The sequence below is a fragment of the Saimiri boliviensis genome, chromosome 5 (assembly GCF_048565385.1).
Source record: "Saimiri boliviensis isolate mSaiBol1 chromosome 5, mSaiBol1.pri, whole genome shotgun sequence".
Lineage (NCBI taxonomy): Eukaryota > Metazoa > Chordata > Mammalia > Primates > Cebidae > Saimiri > Saimiri boliviensis.
Genome location: NC_133453.1, coordinates 73,769,828 through 73,789,873, shown reverse-complemented (window position 1 = coordinate 73,789,873; position 20,046 = coordinate 73,769,828).

Here is a 20,046-nt window from a genome sequence, read left to right as displayed (position 1 = left end):
TCACACTGGGAAACGCCTGAGGACAGTGGTTGGGGTGGGCGAGGAAATGGAATGAAGGAATAAAGGAAACGGAAGAGGAAGTAAGAAGAACGGGAAGTCTGTTTACCATCACTGACTGTAAACGAAGACACCAGGTTCTGCACGTTTGTCTGGAGGCGGATGCCCGCAGTGCGGCTCTCGGGAAGGCTGGGCAGGCGCGGGAAAAAGCGGTCAACTTTCACTTGGGCGAATTGTTTTATGGCCACAAGGTGGCGCAGAAAAATCACACGTTCTTAACAGAAATGCGTGGAGCTTGGGCCGGTCTCTGCAGGCGATGCGGCAATCTCCTTTGTTAGAATGCCTCCTGTTCAATTAGCCCGTTTTTACCTGCTCCGATAGTAAGAGGGGCTAATAAGTTAAACTTTCAAAAAATCCATATTTGTGTTTTTAATGATACTGCTGATTTTAAGCTGAGAATAAAGTTAGTCCCAACGCAAATTTTTATGTTTGCACCCATTAGGCAACTCAATCAGTTATACACATATTTCTTAAGACCAGGAAATTAAATTGAAATAGAATGGACTAAGTGATTTTCTATTTCTGCCTAAAGAAATATTTTAAATAGTACATAAGGTCTGAGATTTCAGTGATCCTTTCAGAATCTTTCACGTGGATTCCAAATTTTGATCCTAGTGTTAATGATCTTACTTTATTTTGTTGACATGATGCGTAGTGGCCTCTTCCAGATTTTAAGTTTCTTACGGAGTTTATAAACATTGACTTTTTCCCCATGCCAATAGGTTATGTAAGGACAGTCTTGAGAAAAAGGGTAGCTAGGCTTTAAGGTGAAGCAATATTTCTCACTGGTTTCTCTTTAAAGGAATTCACCACGACCATTTTTTTTTTTTTTACTTTCCAATATTCATAGTCCAGCTAAATGTCTGTGGTGATGAACAACTGGTGATAGCTGCTTGTCTGATTTTCAGAGCTGCGAATTAATCCGCACTTGGTATACAGCAAAGAATACCGCAGGGCCAGGGTGTTCAATGAAGTGTATAATCTTGAACTATAAACCTTTGGTTGTAAGGGAAAAGTTCATCTGTAAGGAAATATCTCAGGATCATGGTTAACAGGACAGATGATCAACCTACCTTTTGGAGACCTTTGAAGTCATATTCATTTAGCCTGTTATTATCTTCACTGAATTTTGTTCTAAGGTTAAATTATTTAGCACAAAACATCATGCCTGATGTTTCATAAATGTTTATTGCATTAAAAGTACTCTGAGATTTGCTTTGACACACATGGTGACTTTGTGTGCCCTGTGCCCTGATTAGATTTCATGTAAGAAATTTATTTTTAATCTCAGGCCAGAAAAACCTTGTCTTTGAAAAATCGATGCATTCCTTAGCATTAACATTTTTATTGGCTCACTTTTAGGAGCTACAAACTTTTGAGTGTCATATCCAAGACTCTTCACCTCATTGTCTTTTCAAGCCTTATCTTCTACCTCCTCTTCAAGGAGCCTTTATTCCGGGTCAGTGGGACAAAGAAACATTCCTTCTTCTGGGAATGCTTTCCCCTACTTCGTTTTGAGCTCTTTCTTCACCTGAGAAAATCTCCTTCTTCAGAGTTCGTTTCAAATCTCATGAAGTCTTTAAGGATCACCATAACTGGATGAGTATAAAAATATCACAATGCAGTAGCAAGAATACTATCTCCTGCATTTGAGAGGGAGCTCTTACATTAACTACTTTTGTGACTTGAAGAAGTAATTTCCCTAAGCCTCATTTTGCCTATTTACTGAAAGTCTTACAGACATATTAAAAGTTCCTGACACATAATAGGCATTGTATAACTAATGATTTCCATTAAACACGTAGTGCTCTAAAAGAATGGTCCCCAACCATTTTGGCACCAGGGACCAGTTTTCTGGAAGACAGCTCACAGAAGATAAATTTTTCATGGACTGGAGTAGTGGGGATAAAACTTTACTCATCCTACTGATCTGTCTCACACTAGGTCTTATTTCTTCTATCAAGTCTATATTTGTACACATTAGTCAATTTCTTTTCTTTCTGCTACTTGCATACCCTTCGTGTCCTGGTAACCAACTGCCTACTCTATTTTCATGAGATTGATTTTTGAGCTCCAACGTATCAGTGAGAACACACAATATTTGTCTTTTTGTGCTTGTCTTATTTCACTTAATATAGTGACATGCAAATCCATCCATGCTGCTGTAAATGACAAGACTTCATTGTTTTGGCTGAATAACATCCCATTGTGTACTAAATTTTCTTTATCTATTCATTCATTGATGGGCACTTAGGTTGATTTCATATTTTGGCTCTTGTGAATAGTGTTGTAATAAACGTGGAAGTGCAGATCTTTTTCAATGTATTGATTTTCTTTCTCTTGACTATATATTCAGTGGAACTGATAGAACATATGGTAGTTCTATTTTTAGTTGCTTGAGGAAGCTCCGTCCTGTATATCCGTAATGGCTGTACTAATTTATATTTCCAGTAAGAGAATATGAGGATTCCCCTGTCTTCACATCCTCACCAGCATGTTATTACCTGTCTTGTTGTTAAAAAGCCATTTTAACTGGTGTGAGATGATAACTCATTGTAGTTTTGATTTTAATTTTTCTGATTCTTAGTAATGAGCATTTTTTCATGTCCCTGTTAGGCATTTGTATGTCTTCTTTTGAGAAAAGTCTATTGAGATCTTTTGTTCATTTTTAAATCAGATATTTTTTGCTATTGAGTTGTTTGAGCTTCTTATGTAATTCTGGTTATTAATCTCTTCTCAGATGGAGAGCTTGTAAATAATTTCCTCCCATTTTATGAGTTATCTCTTCACTATAGTGATTGTTTCCTTTGCTGTGCAGAGGAAATTTAGCTTGATGTAATCCCATTTATCTATTTTTGCTTTGATTGCCTATGCTTTTGAGGTCTTACACACAGGATTTTTTTTTTTTTTCTGTATCATTGTCCTGGGGCATTGCCTCAATGTCTTCTTCTAGTAGTTTCAAAGTTTTAGGTCTTAGATTTAAGTCTTTAATTTATTTTGATTTGATTTTTTTGTATGGTAGGAATTCGGGGCCTAGTTTCATTCTTCTACGTTGGGTTACACAGTTTTCCCAGCACCCTTTATTGAAGAGACTATCCTCCCCTATGGTGTTCTTGGAGACTTTGTCAAAAATAGGTTGGCTATAAATATATGGATTTACATCTGGATTCTCTGTTCTGGTCCATTGCTCTATGTGTCTGTCCTGTACATGTTACATGGTCTATGCCCACACACTGCTGTTTTGGTACTATAGCTTTGTCATAAATTTTGAAATGAGATAATGTGAAGCCTCTAGCTTTGTCCTTTTTGTTCAGGATTGTTTTGGCTAGTAGGGTCCTTTGTGTTTCCAGGTAAGTTTTTGTTTGTTTTTTTTTTTTTTCCATTTATGTGAAGAATTTCATTCTTTTTTTTGATAAGGATTGCACTGAATCTGTAAATTGCTTTGAATAGTATTGACATTTTAACAATGTTATTCTTCCAATCTATGAGCATGGAATTTCCTTCCATTTTTTTGCATGTACTCTTTAATTTCTTTTATCAGTGTTTTATCATTTTCCTTATATAGATCTTTCACATTTTGGTTAAATTGACTTCTAGGTATTTTTTTAGCCTCCTAAGTAACTAGAACTATAGGCGCAAGCTATCATGTTTGGCTGTTTCTATATTTTGAACTGGTTGGGACCTGTTTTTTGACTTAAGATATGGTTTATTATGGTGAATGTTCCATGAGTTAATGACAAAAAAGAATGTTATTTTGTAGCAGTTGGGTGAAATGTTCTGTAAATGTTAGTTAGGCCTATCAGTGTATAGTTTATCTCCATTATTTCCTTTTTGATTTTCTCTCTAAATGATCTCTTCATTTTTGAGGATGGGGTGATAAAGTCCCCCATTATTGTATTACAATCTATCTCTCCCTTTAGATCTATTAATGTTTGCTGTATATACTTGGGTGGTCCAGTGTTCGGTGCACAGATATTTGTAATTGTTATATTTTTTTCTTGCTGAAATGACTTCTTTATCATTATATAGTGATCTGTTGTGTGTGTGTGTGTGTGTGTGTTTTACAATCTTTGATTTATAGGCTATTTTATCTCATATAAGTACGGCCACTCCTGCTCTTTCTTGGTTTCCAATTATATGTAACGTCTTGTTCCATCTCTTCTTTTTCCATCTCTTCTCTTTCAGACTGTATATTTTTAGGTGAAGTTTTTTTGTTTTTTATTTTTATTTTTCTGTAGGCAGCGTATAGTTGGGTCTTTGTTGTTTATCTATTCAGCCACTGTATGCCATTTAATTCGAGAACTGAGTCGACTTACACTGAAGGCTATTAATAAGTAAAGCCTACTGCCACTTGGTTGCTTGTTTGCTGGTTATTTCAAAACTCCTTCCTTGCCTCCCTTCTTACTTTCTTCCTTTCTGGTTAAATACTTTTTCTCTGGCAGAATGCTTTAATTCATCTCTTTTCGTGTTTAGTGAATTACTGGTTTTTGCCCTGTGGTTATCTTGAGACTTGCAAAAACACATCTTATAGATGTAAGTTATTTTAAGGAGATGACAGTTTATCTTAGATTACAAACAATAGTATAGAAGAAAGATAAAAACAAAAATCTATACTTTAATCCTATTCCCCCACCTTTTGACTTTTAATTATCTAAATTGACATATTTTTATATTATCTCTCTCTTAGCAAGCTGCTGTAGCTATTAATACTTTTGATAGATTTTTCTTTTGGGCTTTGTACTAGAGGAGTGAATTGCACACCATGCAGCTATTACAGTAATCTGGGTTTGTCTATATACTTCATTTTATTGTTAGGTTTTATACCTTCAATTTTGTGTTATTGTTTTCCTTTCAAATAAAAGAACTCTCTTTAGCATGTCTTTAAAAATGGGTCTAATGGTGTTCAATTCTCTCAGCTCTTGTTTGTCTAAGAAAGATTTTATTTCTCCTTCATATTTGAAAGATAACTTTGCTAATTAAAGTGTTCTTGAATGGCAGTTTTTTTCTTTCAACATTCTGAAAATGTTGGTGCACTCTTGCCTTTCCTGTGTGATTTCCATTGAAAAAAATCTGTGGCCAAATGAATTGGAGATCCTTTATATGTTATTTACTTCTTTTCTCTTTCCGCTTTTCAGATTCTCTCTTTGTCTTTGACCTTCGAGAATCTGATTATTATATTCCTTGGGGTAGTGCTATTTGGGTCGGATCTGTTTGGTATTCTCTGACATTCCTATACCTGAATATTTCTTTTTGAAGTTTTGGAAGGTCATCTGTTTTGTTTCTTTAAATAAACTTTCTACGTCTTGCTCTTGCTCTACTCGCTTTTAAACACTAGTCATTCTTCGATTTTGTTTTTTGAGGTAACATTCTATATCTTGTAAGTATTCTTTATTGGTTTTCATTCTTCTTTCTTTTTATTCTTCTGACTGTGCATTATCCAGCAGCCTGTCTTCAAGATTACTGATTCTTTCCTCTGCATGATGCATTCTACTGTTGACAGCCTCTAATAAATTTTTGCATTCAGCAAATGTATTTTACAGTTCCAATATTTGTTTTATTTTTAAAATTATTTTAATCTCTGTGTTTAATTTATCTGATAATTTTCTGAACTCCTTTTCTGTGTTAACTTGGAGACCACTGAGCTTCCTTAAAGCTGCTATTTTAAATTGTTGGTCAGAGAGCTCACATATCACTAGGTTGTTAGGTTCCTAGCTTTGGCAAAATCATGGTTCCATCTTTGCTGTTGTTTTTTGTAGATATACATCTACATCTTTGCATTGAAAGATTTATGATTTATTTCAGTCTTCTTTGTCTGGCTCGTCTTGGTTTTTATTGGATGTATTTGCTTTAAGCTTCTTTACCACTAGGCTGCTGCCTCCTTTTCAGCTGCATTTGGCACCTTAAGCCCAGGTTGACCTTGGCTCTACTAAACAATCTCACGGCTTCGCTTTCCAAATAGAGGAGACTCCAAAGGGAGTATCCTGGCAGTGTGGGTTGGCTGGATAGGGCTTTGTGCGTACTTGTAGAACAAATCTTGTATAAGGTGGTCCTGCTGGGCAGCTACTCTATTTGGTGTTTCCTTTGCATTACAGAGCAGAGTTTCCAGGGCTGGGATGGTAGTTCTGCCTTCCCTTTGTCTCTACCTGTCCTTGGGAACATTTCTCCCCTTAGGCACTTCGGATGCTTCCCACTGGTTAATATAGAGGCACATCTTTTGCCAGTTCCAGTATGGTGGAAAGGCTGGTTGTGTACCTCAATGTCATATTTTCTAGTGTAGAAACTCTGAGCTGGGGGAATTTTTTCCATGTGCTTGGTACTGGGCAGAATGGAGGGAAGAGCATCACAGATGTGGAAGTCTGATCTTGTTACCATCTATATTTTTGTCAATTCTTGGTGGCTCCAGGAACTGTCTCATCTTCACATTTGAGTTTAGGATATTGATGGTTATAATCTTGGCACTGCATGTTTGTTTTTTATTTTCTGTGGGAGACGTGTGACCGAACCCAGCTTGCTTCTACACTGCCATTTTATTACTGGAAGTCAAGCTGTTAACATTTTTCTGTTTTAGTTTACATATGTGTAATGGATAATTGGATGTAGGGATTGTAATATTTGCTTTGTCAATGTTTAGACTTAATGATATTATATGAAAGCATTTCAAAATTTGAAAAGCACTGTGTAAAGGTTCACAGCACATTTATAGGAAAACTTCATAGCACAGACATAGGAACGCTGCTTAACCAGCTGTTTAAGTATGGGGCAAGCCGTCTGATAACTCTTGAGTTTAGGATCCTAGCATATACCATCTATGGCTCTTTTCTTTTCCAAATAACACAGTACAAATGTATTACACTTTTGAATAGTGTATTACACTTTTGAATAGTGTATTACACTTTCAAATAGTGTTATGAATTGTAGTAGTTGCTAATGCAAAAAATCAGATACTTGTCATCTATTTCTTTAAAATTCTTTAAATTTATTCGTTTAAATTATGGAGAAGAAGATAATGGTCAGTGATCTGCCAATTACAGTTCCTTTGCTAAATGGCACTCACTATGATGAAAGCTGAGGATGTAATCTGAGTTCTAACAATGTGTTGCTAAATCAGTTGTTCATTTATTCATTAAAGATTTAATGAGTTCCTGTGGCAGAGAACAATTTTTTGTACCTACTTTCCTAGAGTTTAAAGTCTAATAAAGGTAAATAAACAGTAAACAGATCTTTGCAAAAGGGAATGAGTAAATTACAATAAATTAACAATTATTACAGCTTTAATAATTGTTTTCAGAGCTGCAATCAAGCACCTAAAGTATGTGTTCTCTGTGAAGCTTTAGGGTTTAAGTGGAATTCACATCACTTGTTATAGTCCAGGAAATTATTTGACTGCATTTCTTCAATTGACTTCTTTTAGACTATTGTGTGTGTGTCTTTAAAAATACTTCAGCAGCTCACATACCTGATGGCTAAGAACTTCTGATAACCGTACATTTACATCACCTGAATTATCAGATGTTGGGAATGTTTCTACTCAAATATCATGACAGCAACTTACCAGGAGAACTTTTTTTCTTGATTTTCTTGGCTAGATCTTGACGTCTTATCTATGCAAAAGTAGGAGAGAAAAGACACAGAAAGATACACTTAAAAGAGTCTGTTCTTTTGAAATAGAAAGAATGAATTATTTAAATGTTTACAACTGTGATATACAAAATGTCTTCAGACAAGATGCCATCTGTTTTTCCTTCTACTTCCTTAAATAATCTTTTTTTCTAAGTGATAGAATAAGGAATAGTGATAACTCCTCCATCTTGCTTGGTGTGACATTCAGATAACCAGTACAGTATTTTAGATTTTACTCTTACGTCCAAGTTCACATATGAAAAATCTTACCTGATGTCAAATTATGACATATAACTTTGGAATGTGAGAAAACCAATGCTCCATTTGAATTTTTGTCTGAAGTTTCAGAAAACATCAGGTCTTGATGTTTGATTCTTGATAACTTTGTTTGTAGCAGTGTTTCCAGGTAGTCATCTAGAGGAAACACATGCTAATGCTAAATGTTTGATATGGAAAAATAAAGACATAGACAGAGACTTTAGTACAGGCGTCCCCAAACTACGGCCCGCGGGCCGCATGCGGCCCCCTCAGACCATTTATCCAGCCCCCCGCCGCACTTCAGGAAGGGGCACCTCTTTCATTGGTGGTCAGTGAGAGGAGCACAGTATGTGGCGGCCCTCCAACGATCTGAGGGACAGTAAACTGGCCCCCTGTGTAAAAAGTCTGGGGACGCCTGCTTTAGTACAATTGAGGTTGTGGATTCTGTTATGCTCTAATGTAACCTTCTTTGGATATATCACATCTAATTTTTTTCACTGATCTTCCTTTTCCCTACTTTTTCATTGGTTTCTCTCTTCCCTGCATCCAATAAAAACAAAGACACAATGTACCAGAATCTCTGGGACACAGTGATTAAGAGAAAAATTTATAGTACTGAATGCCCACATCAGAAAGTGGGAAAGATCTAAAGATGACACACTAACAGCACAATTAAAAGGACTGGAAAAGCAAGAGCAAACAAATTCAAAAGCTAGCAGAAGACAATAAATAACTAAGATCAGAGCAGAACTGAAGGAGATGGAGACACAAAAATACCCTTCAAAAAATCAGTGAATACAGGAACTGGTTTTTTGAAAATATTAACAAAATAGACTGCTTCCCAGACTAATAAAGAAGAAAAGAGAGAAGAATCAAATAGACACAATGAAAAATGATAAAGGGGATATCACCACTGATCCCACAGAAATACAACGATCAGAGAATAAACACCTCTATGCAAATAAACTAGAAAATCTAAAAGAAATGAATAAATTCCTGCACACATACACAACCCCCAAGGAAGATGTCGAATCCCTGAATAAACCAATAATAAGTTCTAAAATTGAGACAGTATTAATAACCTACCAATCCCGCCCCCCAACCCCAAAAAAGCCCAGAAACAGAGAGATTTACAGCCAAATTCTACCAGAGGTACAAAGAGGAGCTGCTACCATTCCTTCTGAAATTATTGTAAATAAAAGAAATAGAGGGACCCCTCCCTAATTCATTTTATGAGGCCAGCATTATCCTGATATCAACCTGGCAGAGACACAACAAAAAAAGAAAATTAGAGACCAATATCCCTGATGAACATCAATGCAAAAATCCTCGATAACATACTGACAAACCTAATTCAGCAGCACATCAAAAAGCTTATCCATCACGATCAAGTTGGCTTCATCCCTGGGAAGGCTGGTTCAACATACACAAATCAAAAAACGTAATCCATCTCATAAATAGAACCAATGACAAAAACCACATGATTATCTTAATAGATGCAGAAAAGTCCTTCGATCAAATGCAACACCTCTTCATGCTAAAAACACTCAATAAACTAGGTATTGATGGAAGATATCTCAAAATAATAGGAGCTATTTATGACAAACCCATAGCCAATATCATAGTGAATGGGCAAAAGCTGGTCATATTCCCTTTGAAAACCAGCACAAGACAAGGAAGCCCTCTATCACCACTCCTACTCAACATGGTATTGGAAATTCTGGCTGGGGCAATCAGGCAAGAGAAAGAAAGGGCATTCAAATAGGAAAAGAGGAAGCCAAATTGTCTCTGTTTGCAGATGACGTAATTGTATATTTAGAAAACCCCATCATCTCAGTCCAAGGACTTATTAAGCTGATAAACAACTTCAGCAAAGTCTTGGGATATGAAATCCATGTACAGAAATCACAAGCATTCCTATATACCAATGATAGACAAACATAGAGCCAAAACATGAGTGAACTCCCATTCACAATTGCTACAAAGAAATAAAATACCTAGGAATACAACTTACAAGGGGCATGAAGGACCTCTTCAAGGAGAACTACAAACCACTGCTCAAGGAAATAAGAGAAGACACAAAAAATTGGAAAAACATTCCATGCTCATGGACAGGAAGAATCAGTATTGTGAATGGCCATACTGCCCGAAGCAATTTATAGATTCAATGCTATTCCCATCAAGCTACGATTGACTTCCTTCACACAACTAGAAAAAATTTTAAATTTCACATGGAACCACAAAAGAGCCCATATAGCCAAGACAATCCTAAGCAGAAGGAACAAAGCTGGAGGCATCATGCTACCTGACTTCAAACTATACTGCAAGACTACAGCAACAAAAACAACATGGTACTGGAAACAAAACAGATATATAGGCCAATGGAACAGAACAGATGCCCTCAGAAATAACACCACACATCTACAACAATCTGATCTTCAACAAACCTGACAAAAACAAGCAATTGGGAAAGGATTCTCTATTTAAGAAATGACGCTGTGAAACTGGCTAGCCATATGTGGAAAACTGAAACTGGACCCCTTCCTTACACCTTGTACAAAAATTAACTAAAGATGGATTAAAGACTTCAACATAAAACCTAAAACCATAAAAATCCTAGAAGAAAACCTAGAAAATACCTTTCAGGACATAGGCATGGGCAAAGACTTTATGACTAAAACATCAAAAGCAATGGCAATGAAAGTCAACATTGACAAATGGGATCTAATTAAGCTAAAGAGCTTCTGCAGAGGAAAAGAAACTGTCATCATAGTAAACAAGCAACCTACAGAATGGGAGAAGATTTTTGCAATCTGTTCATCTGAAAAAGGTCTAATATCCAGAATCTACAAGGAACTTAAACAAATTTACAACAAAAAAATGAACAACCTCATCAAAAAGTGGGCAAAGTATATGGACAGAGATTTTTCAAAAGAAGACATTTATGTGGCCAACAAACATAGGAAAAAAAGCTCATCTTCACTGGCTATTAGAGAAATGGAAATCAAAACCACACTGAGATACCATCTCATGCCAGTTAGAATGGCAATCATTAAAAAGTCAGGAAACAACAGATGCTGAAGAGGATGTGGAGAAATAGGAATGCTTTTGCACTGCTGGTGAGAGTGCAAATTGGATCAACCATTGTGGAAGTCAGTGTGGCAGTTCCTCAAGGACCTAGAACCAGAAATACCATTTGACCCAGCAATTCCATTACTGGGTATATACTCAAAGGATTATAAATCATTCTGCTATAAAAACACATGTACATAACATATATGTTAACTGCAGCACCATTCACAGTAGCAAAGACTTGGAACCAACCCAAATGCCCATCAGTGATAGACTAGATAAAGAAAATGTAGCATATACACTCCATGGAATACTATGCAGCCATAAAAAGAATGAGTTCATGTCCTTTGCAGAGACATGGATAAAGCTGGAACCCATCATTCTCAGGAAACTAACACAGGAACGGAAGACCAAACATCACATGTTCTCACTTATAAATGGCAGTTGAATATGAGAACATAGGGACAGAGGGAGGGAAACATCACACACTGGGCCCTGTTGGGGGATGAGGGGCAAGGGGAGAGGGAGCATTAGGACAAATGCCTAATGCATGTGAGGTTTAAAACCTAGATGATAGGTTGATGGGTGCAGCAAACCACCATGACACATGTATAGCTATGTAACAAACCTGCATGTTCTGCACATGTGTCCCAGAACTTAAAATATATATATATATTTCATATATATATTTTATATATATTTTTATATATATTATATATATTTCATATATATATTATATATATATGGTTTCTGTACCTGTCATATATATATAATAAATAAATATAAATATATATTTAATTTATAAGAAAATAGTTATAAACTGTGCATTTGGCAAGGAATTAATAACCAGAATATAAGGAGGTCAAATCTATAAGAAAAAAAATTCTGATTTAAAAATTGGTGAAAAATCTAAATAGACATTTCTCAAAAGCATAAATATGTCTTGGGGAACAGGTATATGAAAAAAATATTCAAAATTACTAATTATCAAAGCAATGGAAATCAAAACCACAATAAGATGTTATCTCATGCCTGTTATAATGGCTTTTATAAAAAAAGACAGGGAATAACAGATGCTGGAGATTTGTGGAGAAAGAGAATCTTTTATATCATTGGTAGAAATGTAAATCCATATAGCCATTCTGGAAAACAGGATGGAGTTTCTTCAAGAAACTACCATATGATTCAGTGATATCACTATTGAGTATATATCTGAAAAAAAGGAAAATCAATATGTCAAAAAAAATCTGCAACACTGTTTATTTCAGCACTGTTCACAATAGACAAAAGATGGAATCAACCATCTATCAACAGATGAATGGATTAAAAAAACGGACCTGGAGATCATCATATTAAGTGAAATAAGTGAAGAACAGAAAGACAAATAATGCATGTTATCACTCATATGTGGGAGCTGAAAAAGTGGGTCTAATGGGAGTAGAGAGTAGATTGGCAGTTAACCAGAGGCTGGAAGGGTAGGGGGAAGTAGGGCATAAAGAGAAGTTGATTCATGGGTGCAAATGCACAGTTAGATAGGAGAAATATGACCTGGTGCTCGATAGATCAGTAGGTTGACTATAGTTAACATTAATAGAATATAAATTTCAAAATAGTTAGAAAGAAATAATTTGAATGTTCCTAGCATAAAGACAGGCAAACATTTAAGATGATGGATATCTCAATTACTCTGATTGGTTACATGAGTGTAGCAAATCGTTACATGTATGACGCTAAAATAGGCACAGTTATTATGTATCAAGAAAAAAAGATGTGTACCTGAATATGGCAGGCTTTAAAAGTCAGTAATTTATTTCCAAGTTGTTATTCAGACAATATCAAGGAGTCTGTATTTGTCAGGATAATCTAGAGTTAGAGTATATTTTAAGAGTTGAATTAGAGACCAAGGCGTGAACTTCCTGATGACATACACACAGCCTTGCAGGACAGAGTAGAGGAAAATCACCTTTTGCAGGTTCCTGTCATTCTCCACAAATTCCTAAGAATAGAATCCCCTTCTCTAATACTGGTAACGTTTTTCCTCTCATAGTTATTATAAAATCACTAGACAGACAGAAGTTAAACCTTATCAGGAGAAACCCTTTGTATATTGTCTTAAAAGTCAATAAAATTAATGTGAGGTTTACTTGATTCACTGTGTTAATTGTAATTGCTTTATGCTAGCAGAAGTTGTTTTATTCTCAGAAAAATAATATTTTGAAATGCAAATGAACCTTGAAAGGTTTTATCTTTCTTTCTTTCTTTCTTTCTTTTTTTTTTTTTTTGGGACAGAGCCTTGCTCTGTAGCCCATGCTGGAGTGCTGTGGTGCCATCTCAGCTCACTACAGCTTCTGCCTCCTGGGTTCAAGTGATTCTCCTTCCTCAGCCTCCTGAGTAGCTGGGACTACAGGCACGCACCACCATGCCTGGCTAATTTTTTGGTATTTCTAGTAGCGATGGGGTTTCACCATGCTGGCCAGGATAGTCTCGATTTCCGGACCTTGTGATCCACCCGCCTCGACCTCCCAAAATGCTAGGATTATAGGTGTGAGCCAATGCGCTTGGCTAAAAGATTTTATCTTTCAAATCCTTCATTTTGTAAATGTGAATTCAATGTTCTGCAAAGTTAAATAATTAGCTAAAGGTGCAAGAGATTTTGTTAGATGCACAGTATTTCTGGTTTTCTCAAAGAGTGATTGAGAAACAGTACCTTAGGAAGTTTGAAAAATTAAGTAAATGTTTTTGATTTGATGTTGCATATACTTACAACTCATGAAAAATACGGACTAAGTTTTAGTAGTGTTTATCTTTGGCCTTCTCATTTTCTACTATTTAAATTTCATAGTCTTGGTTTGTTACAACAATCAAGACTGATATCTATTTTAGAAATATCTTTTGCAATCTCTTTAAATGTTTTAAAATAAAAACTTCTGCTGAATGAGATTCTTTTAACTATAATTGTTCGCAGATAATTAATTTGTTTTTATTTATTAATTCAAGTGATAAGAAAGAATAGAGTAGCATCAAATGTGTTAATGGTATTTGCCATATGCTATAGACTGAATGTTTATTGCTAATAGCATTTGTCATATTCTATAGACTGAATGTTTATATCTCCCCCGAGTTAATATATTGAAATCCTAACCTCCCATGTGATGATATCCGAGGGTAGATTTTAGGGAGGTCATTAGGTATGATGGCAGAGCCCTCGTGGGTAAGATTAGTGTCCTAAATTGCCCAAAGATCTCTTTTACTCCTTCTGTTATGTGTGAACTCAGTACGAAGCCCATTGTCGATGAACAAGGAAATAGGCCTTCACAAGACATCAAATCTTTTGTGGCCCTGACCACGTACTTCCAGCCTCCAGAACTGTGAGAAATAAATTTCTGTTGTTTTAAAGCTACCCAGTCTATGGCATTTGTTGTAGCAATCTGAATGAACTAAGGCAGAAACTGATACCAAAAAGTGGGAGTACTGGTATAATAAATACCTAAAAATGTGGAAGCAGCTTTGGAACTGCATAATGAGTGCAGGAGGCTGGCAGAGTTTTAAGAAGCATGCTATAAAAAGTCTACATTACTGTGAAAGTGGAGTGTCATAAAATTCTAAGACATATCTTATTAGTTTCATACTAAATTTAATAATATTAATGCCTAATGAATTTTATTTTAGCAAATCATAACATATAATAAATAGAACACGCTCCGATGTATTAATGTCATTCCTCATTCTCTTCTCTGAGAGAAATATTCCTAGGTACTTTAACCTTTCCCCATAAATCCTGTTATCTGCCTCCTTACATATTTATACGTTCACAGTCTTATAGTTACTACATTTTGCTCTAGCATTTCACCTGTCTCAGGTTATCAATCAGTATAACTCAATAGACGTTTCCCTTAGGTAGGGCAAATTACTGCACTTAGGACTGAGGCTCATCAAAGGCTCAATTTGTTTGCCTTTAGAAATTTTGTTTTCCATGACTGCAAGAAATACTGCTGAACAAGACATTTCTTCACCATCCCTGATGAAAGATGAACATTAATAATGCAGATAGGAATCAGGCCAAGTAATGTTGAAGAGAAAACAAGGTCCAGAAACCCTACTTCCTTTTAGAAGATAAGAATAAATAAATTTAAAATGGCAAACTCAATAATTCCATCATAACAAAAAGTGAGGTGAGTATTATATAACCCTTAAGTTCTAAAGAGTTTAAAATCAATCTTTTTAAAATATTTGTGTATAAACATATCTATACTTAGACCCACACTTATATTTATGTCTATTTCTTTACAGGTAATAGATATGGTATGTACTCTTATGCATGTGAGTATGAGTCATATATATCCAATATTACCGTAATATGCCAAGGTCAATTTTCATTTGTAAGTTTTGTAATATCTTATTCATCTTATACATAAAATTCTGATATTCTGTATAAGCAAAGAAAAAAGATTTTAGAGGGGTAAAAACTTAAAAAGAAAAAGCTATTTAAAGTAATCCTAAAATTTAATTCAACTGCTCATTTGCTAAATACTTACTCATCATTGTGTGTATGCCAAGCACTACACAGGATCATTTCTGCCTGCCAGGCACCATATGGTATATATTTTCTTGTGGCAGAGTAGAAGTAAGGATGATGAAAGGAAGAAACCTACATTCCAAATTACATGTAAAGGTGGATTAGTAACCTTCTGTCCTGATGTGCCTGCAAGAGTCCTGGATTTTGCCTGTTTTAGCGCAATTATTAATATTGTCCTCCCCTACTCTCAAAAGTGTTTGGATGTGAGTATCTGGTTACATGTCCAAATGCTGACACTTTTGAATCCCACAGAGATTCATAGGAGAAAAAAGTTCTCTTCCAATAATAAGAAACAAGGAAGGTTAATGTGAATCATGAAGATTGGGCTTGGTTTCACTGGGTAGAAAGAAAGAAGATATTCAAGGCTTATGTCTCATCACTGTGTTGTCCCAGCAGCTTCCTAAACTTTGGCCCCAATTTCTGTTTCTTTTATCTTTTTGTTTTCAGCAATTGCTTGTTATTTATTCACTTATTTATTTAATCAATTTATTTTTCCATAGCTTTAGTGGTACAAGTTTTTTTTTTGTTGTTGTTGTTGTGTGGATGCACTACATAGTGGTGAAGTCTGAGCTTTTAGCGTAGTGATGTAGTAATATACAGTGCACATTGTACCCGACTGTTGACTTTTTATTCCTCATCTCCTTCTCCCCTTTCCTACTTCTGAATCTCCAGTGTTTATTATACTACTCTATATTGGTTTGCATATCCATGGCTTAGCTCCTATTTATAAGGGAGCATGCAGTATTTTGTTTTCTATTCCTGAGTTATTTCATTTAGGATAACGATCTCCAGTTCCATCCTAGTTGCTGCAAAAGAAGTTTCCCTCATTTTTATGGCTGAGTAATATTCTGCTATAAATACTACTATTTAGTGTTCAAGCTTATCCCGCCTAATTTTATCGTCATCGGTCAGTTTTGTTTTGTTTTAGGCTTTAGCAGCCTGAAGCCATGACTTTTAGTATCTGTCCCTAGTGATCAGCAGAAAAGAGAGTTGAGGAAGAGGCTTTACTGGCTGAAGCAGGAATAGAAACTGAGAACCCATGACCGTATTCTCTACCTTGGGCACCCTTGGCTTTCTTTACCTACTCCTCAATTTACGGGCACTTAGGTAGATTCCGTATCTTTGCAATTGTGAACTGGGCTGTGATAAACGCGCAAATGCAGGTGTCTTTTTGATATAACTTATTTTCCTTTGGTAGTGGGATTGCTAGATTGAATATTTGATCTCTTTTAGTTCTTTGAGAAATCTCCAAACTATTTTCCATAGAGGTTGTACTAATCTGTGTTCCCACCAACAGTGTATAAGCTTTTCCTTTTCACTGTACCTCACCAACATCTACTGGTTTTTGATCAATGTCATTTTTCACAGAATTAGAAAAAATAATTGTAAAATTCACATTGAATGTTTCCTTTGTCTTGAAGTCAAAATCTGTTCTCACCACACCCATTTTTGCTTCTCTTACAAATTTCTAAATGGGTCTTCATCATCCAGGCCTCCACCCTGCATTTAAGGCCCTTTGTCATCTGGACGCGTTGCCTGTCTCTCAGTCACTGCCATTGCTCACTTTTCACTTTGGCATTAGTGAACTCTTGAAAATGCTCTGAACTGTCCATGTGTTTCTTGTTTTCATATGTGTCTTGGATTGCCATCATTAGGACAAAGACTTACGCAGTAATTATATGCCTGGAAATGTTGATCTGAAAGCGTTACTTCCATTAACTCATTTAGTCCACATAAGAATTATTAATACCATTTTTACAGATGATGAAATTGAGGCAATGAGAGGCTAAGAAACTTTCAAGGTCATTCAGGAGTATGTAATATCACTATAACCGACATTTGAATCCAGGCAGTCTGATGCTAGAGCCTGTGCTTTTGTCCATTGGTCTGATGTTTTTGCTGTCCTGGCTGTCCTACCCTGCTTATTCTTTAAAACATGGATCAGAAGTTATCCCCTTACACGCTTGGTGCAGTGGCTCATGCCTGTAATCCTAGCACTTTGGGAGGTCGAGACAGGTGGCTTATTTGAGATCAGATGTTCCAGACCAGCCCAGCCAACGTGGTGGAATCCCGTTTCCAATAAAAACACAAAACTTAGCTGGGTCAATTAGCTGGGTGCCGTGGCAGGCACCTGTAATCCCAGCTACTCAGGAGGCCGAGGAAGGAGAATTATTACTTGAACCTGGGGAATGGAGGCGGGGAGTTGCAGTGAGCTGAGATTGTGCCACTGCACTCCAGCATGGGTGGCAGAGTGAAACTATGTAACAAAAAAAAAAAGAAAAAAAGAAAAAAAAGCTTATATATAACCTTCCCTGTATCCTCACATAGCATTACTCATCTGTTCTTTAATATATCCTGTAATTGTACTTATCTCTTTTGTTGAATTGGAAGGATAACTTGAAGAGTAATAGATATTGGGAAAGCAGGTTGACTTTTGGCTAGTTTTGTTGGTGGCTAAGAAGAATAGACTATAAAGGGACTACTTTTGGACATATCAAGTTGAAAGTGATAGCTGAATATGCAAGCACAAAAGACCAACAGACAGGTGGAGATTCAGCACCAACTTAGCAAAAAGTCTGATGCTGCAGTACAAATCCAAAAGGAGAAAAAAAAATTGATAGAGAGTAAAGGCAAAGAATCAAAGATATAATAAGACACTTAGGACACTCTAGTGTTATAAGTAAAATGCAATTTAAAGAAGGAGGTGAATATCATCACCATCAAATTCTAAAAAATCTACCAGATATGATGAAGATTGAATAAAGATCAAATTTAGCTAATTTAAAGTGGCAGAAGTAGGAGTCAGGTTTGAGAGCATGAAGGAGAGACAAGGTGCTCTGAAAGAATAAGATTCAGCATTGAGCTGGTATTTGAATCTGTTTGGGTCACAATTTATTTCAAACAGCTTGAAGAAGAAAAACAAGACTTGTATCTCGATGTTTTCCAACAAAATATACACATGCATAGTGGCAAGTTTAATTAACACGGGGGTAGTCAGTTCATAATAACTTAGAGGAAAAACTAAATTTTCTGTAACAATATTTTTTCATGATAAATTTATTATTAATGTTTTCTTTTACAAATTTATTTTAGGAACTTTCTGGTCTCCATATCCTCATAAATAAAAGTTGAATTCTGTGGGGAGAAAACAAACAAAAAAAACCGTCACAGCTAACAATTGAATTGCTCTGCGGACATCATACCTTTCTAAGCAAGCATTGAATACAGGATATGTATTCATCATAACCAGAGACAAGAGTATGTATAGCTTGGCTCCATACAGGTTATTTTCTTGGTTCCTATATCTAACTTTTGTATTTTCTAACCCTTCCTCCATAATGTTATTGGGAAAGCTAACAGCTAGCACAACATTTTGAAAACCCGAAGTTATTTATATCAACAAGATTATTCACAGTCAAATTTTCTCATAAATATCACTGGGACCTGTATTTCTTTAAATTTTAACCAAGAATGAAGATAGTGAGTATAAAGCCCCAGTTTTAGAAACTAACCTTTAAAAATATTGAGCTAATGATATGGTGAATAAAGATGCATCAGGGTTGAGCCAAGTTATTTTTCAAGATTAGAAAAACTGATTTTAAAAATACAAAGGCAGACCAAAAGGATCAGTGAAGAGGGAAAGAATGAAGATACAAGAGAAGTAGAACAAGTCATAGAGAAGGGTATCAGAGAACGTAGAAATGAATGGGAACAACTGATCTTTGAAAAGATATTAAAGGATGGATAGAAGAAAAGAAAGGAAGGAAGGAACGAAGGAGAGGAAGGAAGGGAGAGCGGGAGGAAGGAAGAAAGGGAAAGGTAGGGGGGGAGATAAAGTAAGAAAAACAAAGGAAGGAAAAAGGAAGACAATGGAAGGGGAAAAAGGGAAGGGAAAGAGGGCTTAGATATTTTTCACTGAATAGGAAAGAAGTTGTGGACGTTTATAATGATGTCCTCATTTCTGGCTGAGATGAGGAGCTGAGTTATCTGCAAGTATGAGGAGTGTTCTAAGGGAATGATAAAGGACTCAAGCCAATGAGTAATCAATTGATATTGCAATTTATCCACTTGTGATTTTAAGAATGTCTTGGTGATACAACTTTCCCCTCTATACTTGATTGTGTGGAGTATTTTCCTCCTCTAGTGCCTTTGCTGTTACACTGATTAAATCAATATTGATTGACCTCAGTGGAATATTTCCATGTGCCAGGAAGAATAGTACTATCAGCTGTACCCAATTTATAGTGATTTAGAAACACATTTATTTTCTTATATAATAAGAAATTCCAGTGCACACATGAAGAATATGCAATTACCAGACATATTTGCGGTCTTTAGTATGACAAGTTTATATAGTTCAAATGTCTGGGCTTTGTGATACAGATATACAAACATACAAACTTATGCAGTAGAGTTGTCTATCCCAATGGTTCCTAGACTTTTGGATTTCATGCACCAGTAAA